The following is a 13,293-nucleotide window of genomic DNA, read 5'->3' on the forward strand; positions in this document are numbered from 1 at the left end:
ATGAGGTCCCAGATTTCATCTTTTATTAGTGTTCAATTCAACATAACAAAGATTTTGCTCAGCACTTTAGTGAATACAAAGGCAAATAAGACTCAGTTGCTTAATGGGCTTCCTGTTTAATTGAGGAGATGGCATAGGTTTCAGGTTGGAAATTTATATCAAAATGCAAACAAGGAGGTTAATAAGGAATAGACAAATTTAGTGGAGCATTTTTCCTTTCTACTCCTCACTCCCACACTTTTCCTGGTTAATTCCTATTGAAGTTATTTCCACAAAGACACCGAGAAGCCATTCCTGTTACATGCGCCCTTCCAAATCAAACACTCCTGACTTTGATTTAATACCATAGTGCCCTTTAAAACACTTTTTACAACCTGTAATATCTTTTTGTAGGAATATTTTATTTTAAGAAATATATATGTTTCATATACTCACCTTCCAAAGTAAGAAATAAAATTTCCCTTAAAATATTGAAGCCCTCATATGCTTCTGCTAGATTCCATTCTTCTTTCTCATTCTCAATCCCACCCTAAGGTAAGCGCTATCTTGAATTTGGTTTCTAGCTTTCTTTGCCTAAACTTACAAAATCCATAGTAAGATAATATAGTGTACTAACATCATACTTCCTTTGTCTACTCATGTAAGTTTTTGAGATGTAGTGATATCTGTAGGTACAACTTTAACCCATTCATTTTTACTGCTATATAGTTACCCATGTGGGTGAAGTTGGTGGTTTACGCAGTTTTTGGTATATTTACTTCTCCCTCTAGAGCCAAAACTCCACATTGGTCTTAGAGTAGGCTGTCTTCATCTCTGCTTTCTCTGTGTCCGGCACAGTCCCTGGCAAAGAGCAGCAGTTTAGTGACTATGTGCTGAGTGAATAAACACGTCCATGAGGGAACAAGAAATTCGTTACATATGGAAATTGTAGGGAGAGAAGATGGCATTCAAGCTTCAGCCTTCACAATATTTTTTTGTCCTTTGGTAGTTGGAGATAGGATAAAGATAACCATCAAGGAAGGAAATTAAGGGTGTATGTGGGGCCCTAGTAGACCGGCAGTGACATATGTAAGAAAGATAAATGAAAAATCCAGCTGGATAGAATTGATGGGTCTCAGCTAAAAGCTTAGGAATGACATAAAAAGGAGGCCTGTGATATTCCTACCAGTTTGCTTTGGTGACACCTGATGGTTCTATTCCATACTTACCAACAAGAAGAAAAAGGGAGCAAACTCCCACTTCAACCATTGTCAATAATGAGGAAAATTCAAACATCATAGTATAATGGCATCTTTCAAGTAGGAGTCTTCAAAATCTTTAGTTTAACTAATCTCCTAATACTTGAACTATGCTACTGACAACCACCCCCTCATTCCCATATGGTCTCATCAGGATTTGGCCAGTGACAGAGAGCTTAATACCTTGTAACGCAACCCTTTCTAGCTCTCTGACTTTTAGCAATTTATTTTTGGTAATGGATTGGACAATAACAATAATGATACAACAGTGATGACCACTCTTAGGATACGTGCCATGTGTCAGGCGCTAAGCTAAGGGCTTCCTATGAACTTGTGTATTTAATCCATTAAGGTATCCCCAAGAAGGTACACAATAGAGTTTTAATAAATGTTGAATGAAGAAATATCAGCATTACCTCCATTTTACAAAGAAGGAAATAGAAGTACAGGAAAACCAAAGCTCGCACACACTCATACAGTTAGTGAAAGGCAGTGTTGTTAGCCACATCTCATCTTGACTCAACAGTCAGGGAATTTGACCTCCAAATATACAAGTTTCTTGAACAGAAGGTCCCTGCCTATAACTGTCTCCTGGTGATTATACTTCCAGATATCAGTCCGAATTTCCTTTCTCATGTCAACATCTGACATATTTGAAGATGGCTAACTTCGACCTTATAGTGTGTCCTCTTTCTACTTATCCCAACCTTCTTTTTTCCTTCAAAGATTTCATTTAGACCAGTTTTCTTTACCCACATTATCTTTGTATGGGATTTAGAAATGAGCTAGGTCAGACTGAATTCAGTCAAGGTTAATTTGGAGCTGAAACACTCCACAAGAGTGTTCTCTTTGGCACCTAGGATCCTAGTAACTTATTTTATCTACTGCTGTTGTAGCCTTCCTGCAAAGACCCTTTCTGTTCTAAGTTTCTGCCCTGAAGTAATTGCTGGTTGGCCCTGCCTGCTTGAGGTAGGAAGTCTACCTTTATGAAAACTGTGCCATTAAAGTGGGTCATAGAAAATTGCCATAGGAGTCACTGAGTCCTGAGGGGTATAGTGGATGTGATTAAGGGTCATTATGTCCAAGGTCGTGGGGTAAAATCACATTCATGCATGGGTCGCCATGGAAACAGAGCTGAAGTGACCTGCCTCTTTGCCCCCACCTGGATCCCTCCCTGAGAAGCTGATTGAAGAGGAGGCTTTGGATGGTGCTCAAAAGAGTAAGGACCCATTAAATGACCTTTTATTTGGCAGCTGGGGCCCCATGTAAAGGCTGCAATACAATGAACAGAGGAGGAATGATTGATGACAGTGGGAAACCTCACAGCATTATGGGATAGAATGGTGATTATGCAGTAAATTGGAGAAAAGTAGACAGCAATTTAAAAAATGTCAATGTCTAGAGTTTATCTAAATGGTGTTGATTCCTCACTGCCTAAATTCACTAGAATTATATCCAGAACAAATTATATGTTAAGAAGTATTAAAGAAGAGATTTGATATTTAGCAGGAGAAAATGAAAAATTGAACATTAGTTCTATTTGTTCCTTCATCTAGCAAACTTTGAATACTTTTTAGAAGCATCAAAAGAACACAGGCTTGGGAGAGGAACGTTTATCCCTCTGTTTCCAGAGGGACGTGAAGTTAAATCCAGTTCCATTAATTACCAATCTTAGACCAAGTCATTTCAACTCTAGAAACCTCAGTTTATTCATCTGCAAAATGGGAATAATTATATAAACAATTATTGAAATGGGTGTATTGATAAATTGAAGATGATTTTACATAAATATTTATTGAGAGCTTTTTATGGTAAGTGGGTAACTAGGTTATCTCCAATAATCCTGTCAAGTCAACTCCACTTATTAGCTGAGATCTTGGGCAACTCACCTAACATTTTCTTAATCTGTTATCCCATCTGTTAGATGTAGACAATCTATCTGAAGGAGATTGTAATGCTTAAATGACAAACTACATGTAAAGCGAATATTACAGTGCATTGGACATAGTAGCCACTCAATAAATGAGAACAATTATTCTGATTTAAATTTTACAGTTGGGGAAACTGAGGCACAGAGAGGTTAACTAACCCTCGTGGTCAACAGTAGGTTATTGGCAGAACTTCTTTCTGGCTATGGGAGTAAAAAAACAAACAAAAACATAAGTAAATTATATAGCATATTAGAAAGCATAAAGTGCCTTGGAAAATAAGAATATGAAGCGAGCATCGTGACAGGGAATTGGGAATGTTGAATGGGTGGGAAGGGGTAATTAACTTTAAACAGAGTGGTCAGGACAGGCCTCACTGAGAAGGCAATGTGCAAGCAAAACTTTGAAGGAGGCCATGGAGTGGGCCATGTGCATATCTCATAAAAGACAATGTCGGAGGGAGGGAAGAGCCACAGCCTTAAAAGTGGGGACGGCAATGGCTCCAGTGTGGCCAGAAGAGAAGGAGCAGAGGTAGACGAGATGAAGACAGCAGAGTGGTGTCCAGTGATCAGAATGCATATGGCTTCACGGCCCCATAAGGACACTGGCTTTTACTGAGTAGAATGGGCAGCTATAGCAGGGTTTCAAAACTAAGAGTGACATGATCTCACCTATGTTTAAAAAAGATGCAAGTGCAAAGGCAGAATATAGATATTCTGAAGCAGGCACACAGTCAAGGAATAGCGGACTCCCTAATCACTTCTTTGAAAAACTTCTTTGTTATTTTTTTACAACTGCTTGCCAGTCTACAATCATCATAACATAAAAAGTTAAAAACAGTAAAACAGATAAACAAACTACTGACACTCCAGGGATCCTTTCTAGGACAGAAGTCCACAATTAGGCGTAACTGCTGGGGTGGAATCATAACTTAACCCAAAACAGATAAGTGAGACAAAGAAAAGGAGGAAGTCTAGAGCTGTGCTCTCCAGTACTGGAGCCGCTAACCACGTGTAGCTATTGAACATTTGAAACATGCTACAGTGACTGAAATGTACTCTAAGTGTAAAATACACACCAAACTTCAAAGACTCAGTAGGAAAATGAGACTGTAAAAAAGTCTCATTAATGATTTTGTATTCATTATATATTAAAATGATAATATCTTTTTTTTTCCTTTGGTGAGGAAGATTGGCCCCAAGCTAACATCTGTTGCTAGTCTTCATCTTTTTGCTTGAGGAAGATTGTCCCTGAGCTAAGATCTGTGCCAATCTTCCTCTGCTTTGTATGTGGTACACTGCCACAGCATGGCTTGATAAGCAGTGTGTAGGTCTGCACCCTGGATCCAAACCTGTGAACCCTGGGCTGCCAAAGCATAGCATGTGAACTTAACCACTATGCCACTGGGTAGGCCCCAAAATGATAATATCTTGACTAGATGGGGTTAAATAAAATATAGTATTAAATTTTTAAAAAACAGAAAGCTTCTGGAAGATGAAATCAGGTAAACAAAATAATAGATGATAACAAAGTAATTGAAAATGAGCAAGCCATGGGAACAGGATCAGAGGTGAACACAGATTCCTATTCAATATACAATTAAAATGAAAATTACAGTTTCAGACCAGAATATGTAAATGTTGCAAACCTTACTAAGAATAGCATATGAGAGAAGGAGAACTGGAGACAGAGAAAAAGAGAGAGAGGATGGGGGAATGCTAGTTTCCTCACAGTAGGGAGTCAATAGACAGGTCTAAAATGGAAAGGTATAGCTCTTTTTTTAAAAGACTTGAAGAACTTAAAATTTCTTCTATTTTCCCTTAACTCTAGAGATATTTTAGATGCTAATATCTTCTTGTGGTGAAAAAAATATGTATTTGACATTTGTCATTTTTTTCATGTTTACTTCAATATGTTTTTCTTAATGTTAAATTCAAGTAAACCTAAATTTGTCATTTTATTTTAAAATAACCCTTAAAGTAGCATCACATTTTTACCTATTTGTCTCCCTAGTAATCTATAAATTTCTACATAGTCCTTAGGGACATATTCATCTGTATAGTCCTTAGAGAGATGTCTGGAGTGATATTTACCAAACAGCACTGACAATTTCTGCTGGGTGGTGGGGTTTTAGTTAATTTCTTACTTTCTAAGCTACACATTTCTGCATTGCATGCTTTTTTGGTGATGATTATTTTATCACTTAAGAAATCGTTTTTCTGAAGACATAAATCAACTTTTAAAGGACCTTCTGGCTGCTATATTGAAAATTAACTCTAAGTGGGCAACCGTTGATGCAGAGAAACCAGGTAGTAGGCTAGTAGAGAGGAAACAGAAAAACCAAGCACACTTACATGCACATTTGATTAGCATCCTTGGTGGGGTAGGAGCATGTTCCATTAAAAAATTCAGAGAACTCAAAAATAATAAGCCTTGAGTAATTTTTTTATTGTAAAATATTTTCTTTAAAAAAATAGCTAGGTTGGAAGATAAATTTAAGGAACTCTTTCAAAAGTTGAACAAAAGAACAAAGATATAGAAAACAGGAGAGAAAAGAGAATCACATCAGAAGATAAATCCAGGAGGGCCAATATGTGAATAACAAAAATGGGGAGAGAATATAGGAGATAGAGGAAGGAAATTATAAAAATACATATTTATAAAAACAGCCAAGACATGAAGGGCATTTGATCTGAGATTGAAGGGTTCCAACAAGTTCTCATCCAAAAGAATGAAAAAAAAATATCCATACTAAGGCAATTCTAAGTAAATTTTTAGGATGCAGGAGGAAAAAAACAAAAGAGTCTTTAGCATCTTCCATAAAGAGAAATTGCATTCTTCTGCCCAATCTAGTCCCATTACCATATGCAATGGTCAAGTATCCTAATGGCTTTGACAGCACAGAAATTGGAAGACTACAGAAGAATTCCATCAAAATTCTGAGGGAAAATTATTTCTAGCAACAGAAAAATGTTCAATACAAATAATCCATCCTCATGGATCAAAGTAGAATAAAAATACTTTTAGACAAGCAAAATGTCAAAAATATATCTCCCATGCAAGAAGATACTGGAAGATATGCTCCAACGATACAAGAGAATAAACCAAGAAAGACAAGATGCAGAATCTTGAGCAGAAGATTCAATTCAGAAGAGAGAATGAGGCAATTTCAAAATTATACTGAAAGAGATTCCCAGACGATTCTATGAATTGCTGCTAGAGAATAACGAAGCCCCGAATTCAGCAGGTCAAAGAATTCCAGAGGGAGACATTTTCAAGAACACACATACACATTGAAGTTCTACAGTTAGTTTTATTGGGAAGCTTCAGAATGAAATAATGCCTGAAAACTAAGAAAATGGAAAAAATAAAGAAATTATTAATTCCTGAAGGCAAAAGTTAGAAGAGAAAGAAAATATAATCATAGTAAACTATATAACACACCTGCGGACAGTATATAGTCAAATAATATAAAATATCTCCATATTGTAAGGCAGCTATATGCAATAATGAATATACGAGAATTAGATGTCGTTCAGGAAAGTCGTTTTTGGGAGTGTTTTAAGAGAGTAAAATCCTCAACCTCCTTCATAGAAAGTCAGTATCTTTTACCAAAAATAAAAAATAATAAGATACTCTAAGAGCATATTATTTGTGAATTAATGAAAATATCAAAAGAAAGTTGCAATGCATACATATTTGTGCATTCATTTCATATGTGTGTGTGTATATACATATGTATGTATGTATTTATGCATGCATGTGTGTCAAGAAAGTGGTATGCTTCAGGCAATTTTCAAGAGTAGACATGGGCAGGACACACAGATGGATCTTGATTTTTCAAAAATGCACATGGCGCCAGGAAACAACCACCAACACTTGAGTGCTCTGGGCCTAGGGTTTGGGGAGACCAAAGAAATAAAGAGAACAAAAAAGTACCTTCAAGTTAGAGACGTCAGGGCTTGGCAGCAGGTGAGATGAAAAGAAATGGAAAGGATCTCCTCACTATGCTCCCTCACTCTGTTCATTCGCAGTTACGCATCTCTGCTTATAGTGGACTCCCAGCCGTAAGACTCACACCTAACATCTCAGTGAATCTAACCCGTCTGCCGTGCTAGTCTCAACAGCCAACCGTCCCGTGAAGCATCCCTTAAGACCCCAAACTGTTCTTCCTCTGAACTTCAATAACTCACCTCCAGGACCATTGCTGCTTCCATTATGCGGGTGTTGCCTCCCCAGGTAGAGTCTGTTTTTATCAACTCAACCCCCTTACCTTGCTTTATTGTTCTTTATAGCTGTAGTTATTACCCAAAAAATACATCCACGACCAGAAGAGAGGTTTTCATTTCAAAGTACCTTCAGACTAAGTGGAACATTTAAATGCATGTAAAAATTTTGAAAAACTATAAACTAAAAAAGTAAAAATAGGGTACTCTGGCAGAGAATAGCATTAGTAGTACTCTCATTTTTAATCTAATTATATATTTATTACATATTTTCAAATGGGCATACTTTCCCATTGCACTTTTAAAATGGGGAAAGGTAATTTTGCCGTGGAAAACAGAAAATACGCCACTAATGAAAATAAAATGGAAGGAACAGTGGAAGGAAATGAGAATGATCACATTCAATCAAGAAGAGTAGAGAAAGTGTTGAGGAAGTTTTGGCTTTTGAAGCAGCTCCTGATAAGTGGAGTGAGTATACAAGGGGAAGAAGTTAACAGGGATAATTAGGAAACAGAACTATAGAAAAAAAATAGACATGGAGAGGCATTTAGAGATGTTTGGGATGAACTGGGCCTGATGGCCACAAGAGAGCCCAGTGGTCTGGTAGCTAGCAGAGAAATCTCCTTTGGCAGATAGAGTAGTATGATATGACATGGCATCTTCTGAAGTGACTTTTCTCCCTTCTCCATGCAAGGACTCATGAGGTCCCAGAGGTTGGTAGATAAAGATTCTTGCCTCTGTTTAAGTGACTATTTTCAATGGAATCATGACGATGTCCATTTTCTCTCTCTGTCTCAGTTATCCACCCCACCTCTATTCTCCAAAACGACTAAAATTAGCTTGCTCTGCTTTTTTGTCATCAATGTTGTGAAAATAAGGAAACAAGCACCATTCCCCAGGGAGATAAAAGCCCATTTGCAGGAAAATTAAACATTTTATATCTTACGAAACTATTATGGGAGGATGTGTCAGTTCTCTTCTTAGTCTGAAATGACCGTTGGAGATAACGATGACTGGCTGCTCTATCTGCCACCTTGTGGATTGCTAGGGGAAACATAAGCAGTCATCTTATGCATTATGATGTTCTTATTTCAAAACTCCTTCAACTCTCCTACACATTCCCCCGAGATAAAAAGAGCAGTGATTATGGCTGGCAAAAGTACTGATTATTCAACCAAGGCCCAGAGAGGTTAGATGAATTGCCTAAGGCCACACAGTAGTTGCAGGTGAACCCAGGTCTGCACGGTGATTAAGGAAACAGGCTTTGGAGAGAAATGGCTGAGGCTGACTCTGCCTTTACCACGAACTGTGGGAACTCAGCAGGTCATTTAAGCTCCCTCAGCTTCAGTTTTTCTCGTCTGCAAACCTGAGGCTAATAAACTTATCTGCCAACATTGTTGCGAAGACTGAACGATTTTGTCATTACTGTTGTGATTATACAACTATTAAGTATGTATTCTGGAGCAAGTTGCATGTTAAACATTTTCCACATTATCTGATTTTATCCTAATAGCAGCTTGTGCATAGAAACATCAGGCTATGAAATGATCACACCCAAAGGCCTCTACTCCCTCCTGGCTGGGTGTCTTTGGGTAACTACTTCATCTCTCTAAGCCTCAAATTATACATATATTAAACAAAATAAGAGTATTTATTCAATATGGTTTTGTGTGACTCAAATAAGAAAATGAATGTAAAGCACTTAACTTATAAAATTACCCAAAATCTACTTGCTATTGTTATGAAGATGATGATTATATGGCCTATATCCTAAGGACTCTTTGAGCTGAGTAGCTAAAATAATAATAATAATAATAATAATAATAATAATAATAATAATAATTTCAACCAAAGATCAATGACACCTGAAGACTTCCTATGGGAAAAAAATCTATGGTTTTAGAGTCAAGAGAGGAGAAGAGGGATGGGGTAGCTCTTGGTAAAGTGCAGAAGTGGGAATTCTAGGGTGATATAATTATGGATATAGATATATACACACATAATATACACACATACAAACAAGTATAGTGTTAACATGAGTGATTTCATTTATGAAACTCTCAAGCTGTACACTTAGGATTTGTATTCATATCCTAGTTCAATAAAATGTGCTTTAATTCTCGTAAGCCATAGATATCGTGATTCATTTCTAAGTTCTTTATTCAAATTCTGTGATCTATTTCATAAATAATTCAGCCAATATTACTTGGGCACTTTTCTATGTGCTTGGAATATACAAGCAAACCAAAACTTATCCTTCCTCTCCTGGAGCTCACAGTCCATCTCTATTCCTACACCACCTGAGATCTATTTAATTACATTGGTTTTATACTACGTCCTGAGAGCTGTTAAATATTTCCCTTCTCTGGTACTCTTTTGCACAAACTTTTGGCTCTCCTTTGCCGTCTATTCTTCTTTATAAACTTCAAGATTGTGCAATTTTATTCCAAACTCCCTGTTGGGTTTCCAAGTGGAATTGCATAATTTTAAAACTATAAATTAAAATATTAATTCATTAAAATATTACTTAAAATTAAATATTTGTTAAATTATTATATTGATTTTATAGTTTCATGTAGATACTGTAATTTTTGTGGTTAAACTATTTTAAATTATATATCACTATTGTACATGATGTTAATGCAAATTTTCTCCTTTCAAAATGGTGTTTACTGCTAGTTTAGAGAAAGTATATTGATCTTGAATATATTATCTTGTATCCAACCGCCTTACCCAATTTTGTGTATTGTTTCTATTAAGTTCATTTTTCCCAATCAAATCTCTAATTGTTAACCAATTATCTTGAACTATCTTGACTTAAATGGAATTGCATGTTACCCTTTCGGATCATATGTGAGGTAGGGTTTTCATGCTAGCCTTTACAAAATCTAAGTTCTTTTATTTTATGCTAACTTTATTTAGTAACGCTTCTAATTTTTATCAAATGCCTTTTCAGCATATATTGATACAATCATCTGATTTTTACTCTTTTATTTGTTGGCATGAAAGATCAACCAGTAGTTTGAACCACCTATGAATTCACAGGGATAAATCTGTTATTCTTTTTTTGGCTTCATTTCTTGATTGTGTGTGTGTACATATATATTTGGTTTTAAAGCTCTAGTGCCTTCATAAAACAAATTGAGATGATGTATTTTCTACAGAGTAGTATATTTTAAATAATATCGAAAATATTTTCTTTAAGGATTGGATAGACTCGGTAGCAAACCTGTTTTTTCTGGTGCCTGTTTTGATTGCAGCTGCTCAATCATATTTTCTGTTTCTTCTATTGGACTTGGTTTTGTCACCTTTTCTATTTCTTCGAGGTCAATTATAATGATTTACAGATTCCTAGGATCCTTTTGCTCTAGGTTTTCAAAATTTTATCATAAAATGTATGCAGCAATGTCTTGATCACATTTATATTTGCAGTTATACCACCTTAACATTTCTGAAACTTTAACATATTTTGATCCCTCTGTTTTAGTCTTAATTAACTTAACAAGAAGTTTATCTATCTCACTTGCCTTTTCTATTCACTGGTTTACATGCTGATATATCTTTTCTACATAATTTGGTTTTTTTTCTTTGTGAGGAAGATTGGTCCTGAGCTAACATCTGTTGGCACTCTTCCTTTTGCTTGAGGAGGATTGTCACTGAGCTAACATCTGTAGCAATCTTCCTCTATTTTATGTGGAATGCCACCACAGCGCGACTTGATGAGCAGTCCCAGGTCCGCACCTGGGATCTGAACCTACAAACCCCAGGACTCCAAAGAAGAGTGAAGGAACTTAACCACTATGCCACCCTGTAATCTGACTTTTGATTTCCTGTTTGATCCAAAGGTTATATAAATTTAACTTACTTCATGTTCAAGTGGTTAGGATATTTTAGTCAAACTTTTAATAATTCATCTCTAATGTAACTAGATTATTATGAGAGAATGTGGCCTACAGTCAGTATGCTATACTCCTTTTCTTCAAACTTGAATCAATTCTGGCTCTTTTAAAATCTCTTTGCACTTCGCTTTCTGTGTTGTGTATGTACGTGTGTGTATGCGTGTGCGTGTGGTATATGTCTGCCCAATTGCCTCCACTGGAGTGTAAATCCCTGGACAGCAGGGACATTGTTTATCCTATTTCTATCCCCAGAGCCTAACATCTTTAGGCACATTACTGGTACTCAAATATTCATTTGATTCGAATTTAATTGAACACAATGAATATACCTCATAAGCTAAGACTCTCAGACCCCAGCGCACGGATTGTGTGAAGGAGGTATATTTTGGTGAAGGTGACTTCCAACTCGACTCCCACACATTAATATTTCTAGCCCCTCCTCGCCGTACACTCCCTTCCCCCCACTTCCCGTCCCCAGCCCCAGTCGTTTCCACTCTCTGCTGCCAAAATGCCCAGGGAATGCAGGAGTATATTCGAAAATGTTGTGAAATGTAGCCACGTAGTGTTTAACAAACAACATAACAAAGGCAAGTGTCACAACACATCACCCCCTGTTCCTGGGAGACATCTGCAAGTACGGCGGCGGCTGGCTTACCGCCTTTTCTCTTTCTGCTCATTCCCTCTAATTACACGTGGCGTTCTTTTTCCATCACACAATGAAAGAAGTCCTCATTTTGGCAGGAAAACGGAGAAGATTGGCTAGGGAATAAATGCTGCCGCAAGCAACATTTCCTTCTCAGGCAGAGAATCTGGGCCGGGTCACCTATATGAATTGGTGTACAAGGATTGAAACGCTGCTTCCCACCTAAATAAGCCCTGACTGACAGAAAACAGAAAATGTCTCTGTTTTCTCACTCTTGTCCTTAAAGCTCCAAATCTTTAGAACCACATTCCATGTCCTCATCAATCTGATTCATACCTACTTTTCCATCCAAACCTCCCTCTGCATTTTATCAAAAAACAGAGCCAGCTTCTCATGTCTGCATTTTATAGACTCTTTACCTCCAGTTTATGCTGCTTTGTCCTCTGAGAGGCAAACTCAAGTATAATAATAACATCAATAATAACAGCTGCTTGTATTTTGTATGTATCGTGTGCCAGGAACCATGCCAAATGATTTTATGCATTTATCTAATGTAACATTTATAATGATCTTATGAAAGATATGGTATTATTTTCCCCATCTGTTAGATAAGGAAACTGGAGTTTAAAAAGAGGTTGAAAATAAAGGGAAATAAAAATAACACCGTACACCTAGGAAATGGGTTGCAGAAGTAGGATTTATAATCTTTGTGTGTTATAAATATATAAATGTAATCGCGAGGCTCTTTCTCTCTTCCTACCTTTGTGGATCCATCTCTCCACCCCGTGAAAGCCCAGGTGAAATGCCACCTTCCCTACAAAGCCTGCTCAGATCCCAGCAATGGAGTCGTTCCTTTCCTGTCTGTGCCTCCCGTCTCTTTGTCAGTTCTCCCCTCCTACTCAATACAGCTGAGCCCACTATGCCGAGGGAAGAAAGGCGCTCCTCATGGGACCACCTCTGCTCTCTTCCACAGGAGTGACATTTCAGCAAGCAGCTCGTTATTCCTCTGCTCCTGGAGGTGTATGTTCCAATTAAGATCTGCATTGTGTTCAAGTAAGAGGAAGGCCAGATAAATCAATTTTAAATTCAAATTAACTTTTAGCCAGTTTTGAAAGCTAACTGGTAGATGGATTCCATCTTTCCTTACTCCTTGAAACATGTGTTATTTTCCCTCCCATTACTCTTCCTGACAATCATTTGCATTCCAGCCAGTGTTCTTGAAATAATGAAGGCTTAATGATACTGACAGCATTGGGGCCTTTTTAGAATACTGCTTTGACTTCCTCTTTGTTATTCAATCCTTTTATTAGTTCATCCCATATTTACTGATCACCTAGTATGTTTCAGGCACTGCCCTAG

At 37.1% G+C, this 13,293-nt stretch overlaps 1 long non-coding RNA gene across 1 annotated transcript in view; it reads right to left on the minus strand.

Moving 5' to 3' along the window:
* The window catches only part of LOC139046463 (uncharacterized), a 43,689-nt gene extending 30,881 nt beyond the window's left edge, over positions 1-12,808 (minus strand). Inside the window, exon 1 of the long non-coding RNA XR_011506564.1 lies at positions 12,695-12,808. This is a non-coding gene — a long non-coding RNA (uncharacterized lncRNA). The remainder of the gene's footprint in view (positions 1-12,694) is intronic.
* Positions 12,809-13,293: the final 485 nt, after the last annotated feature.

This window comes from Equus asinus, chromosome 10 (assembly GCF_041296235.1).
Source record: "Equus asinus isolate D_3611 breed Donkey chromosome 10, EquAss-T2T_v2, whole genome shotgun sequence".
NCBI classification, from domain to species: domain Eukaryota; kingdom Metazoa; phylum Chordata; class Mammalia; order Perissodactyla; family Equidae; genus Equus; species Equus asinus.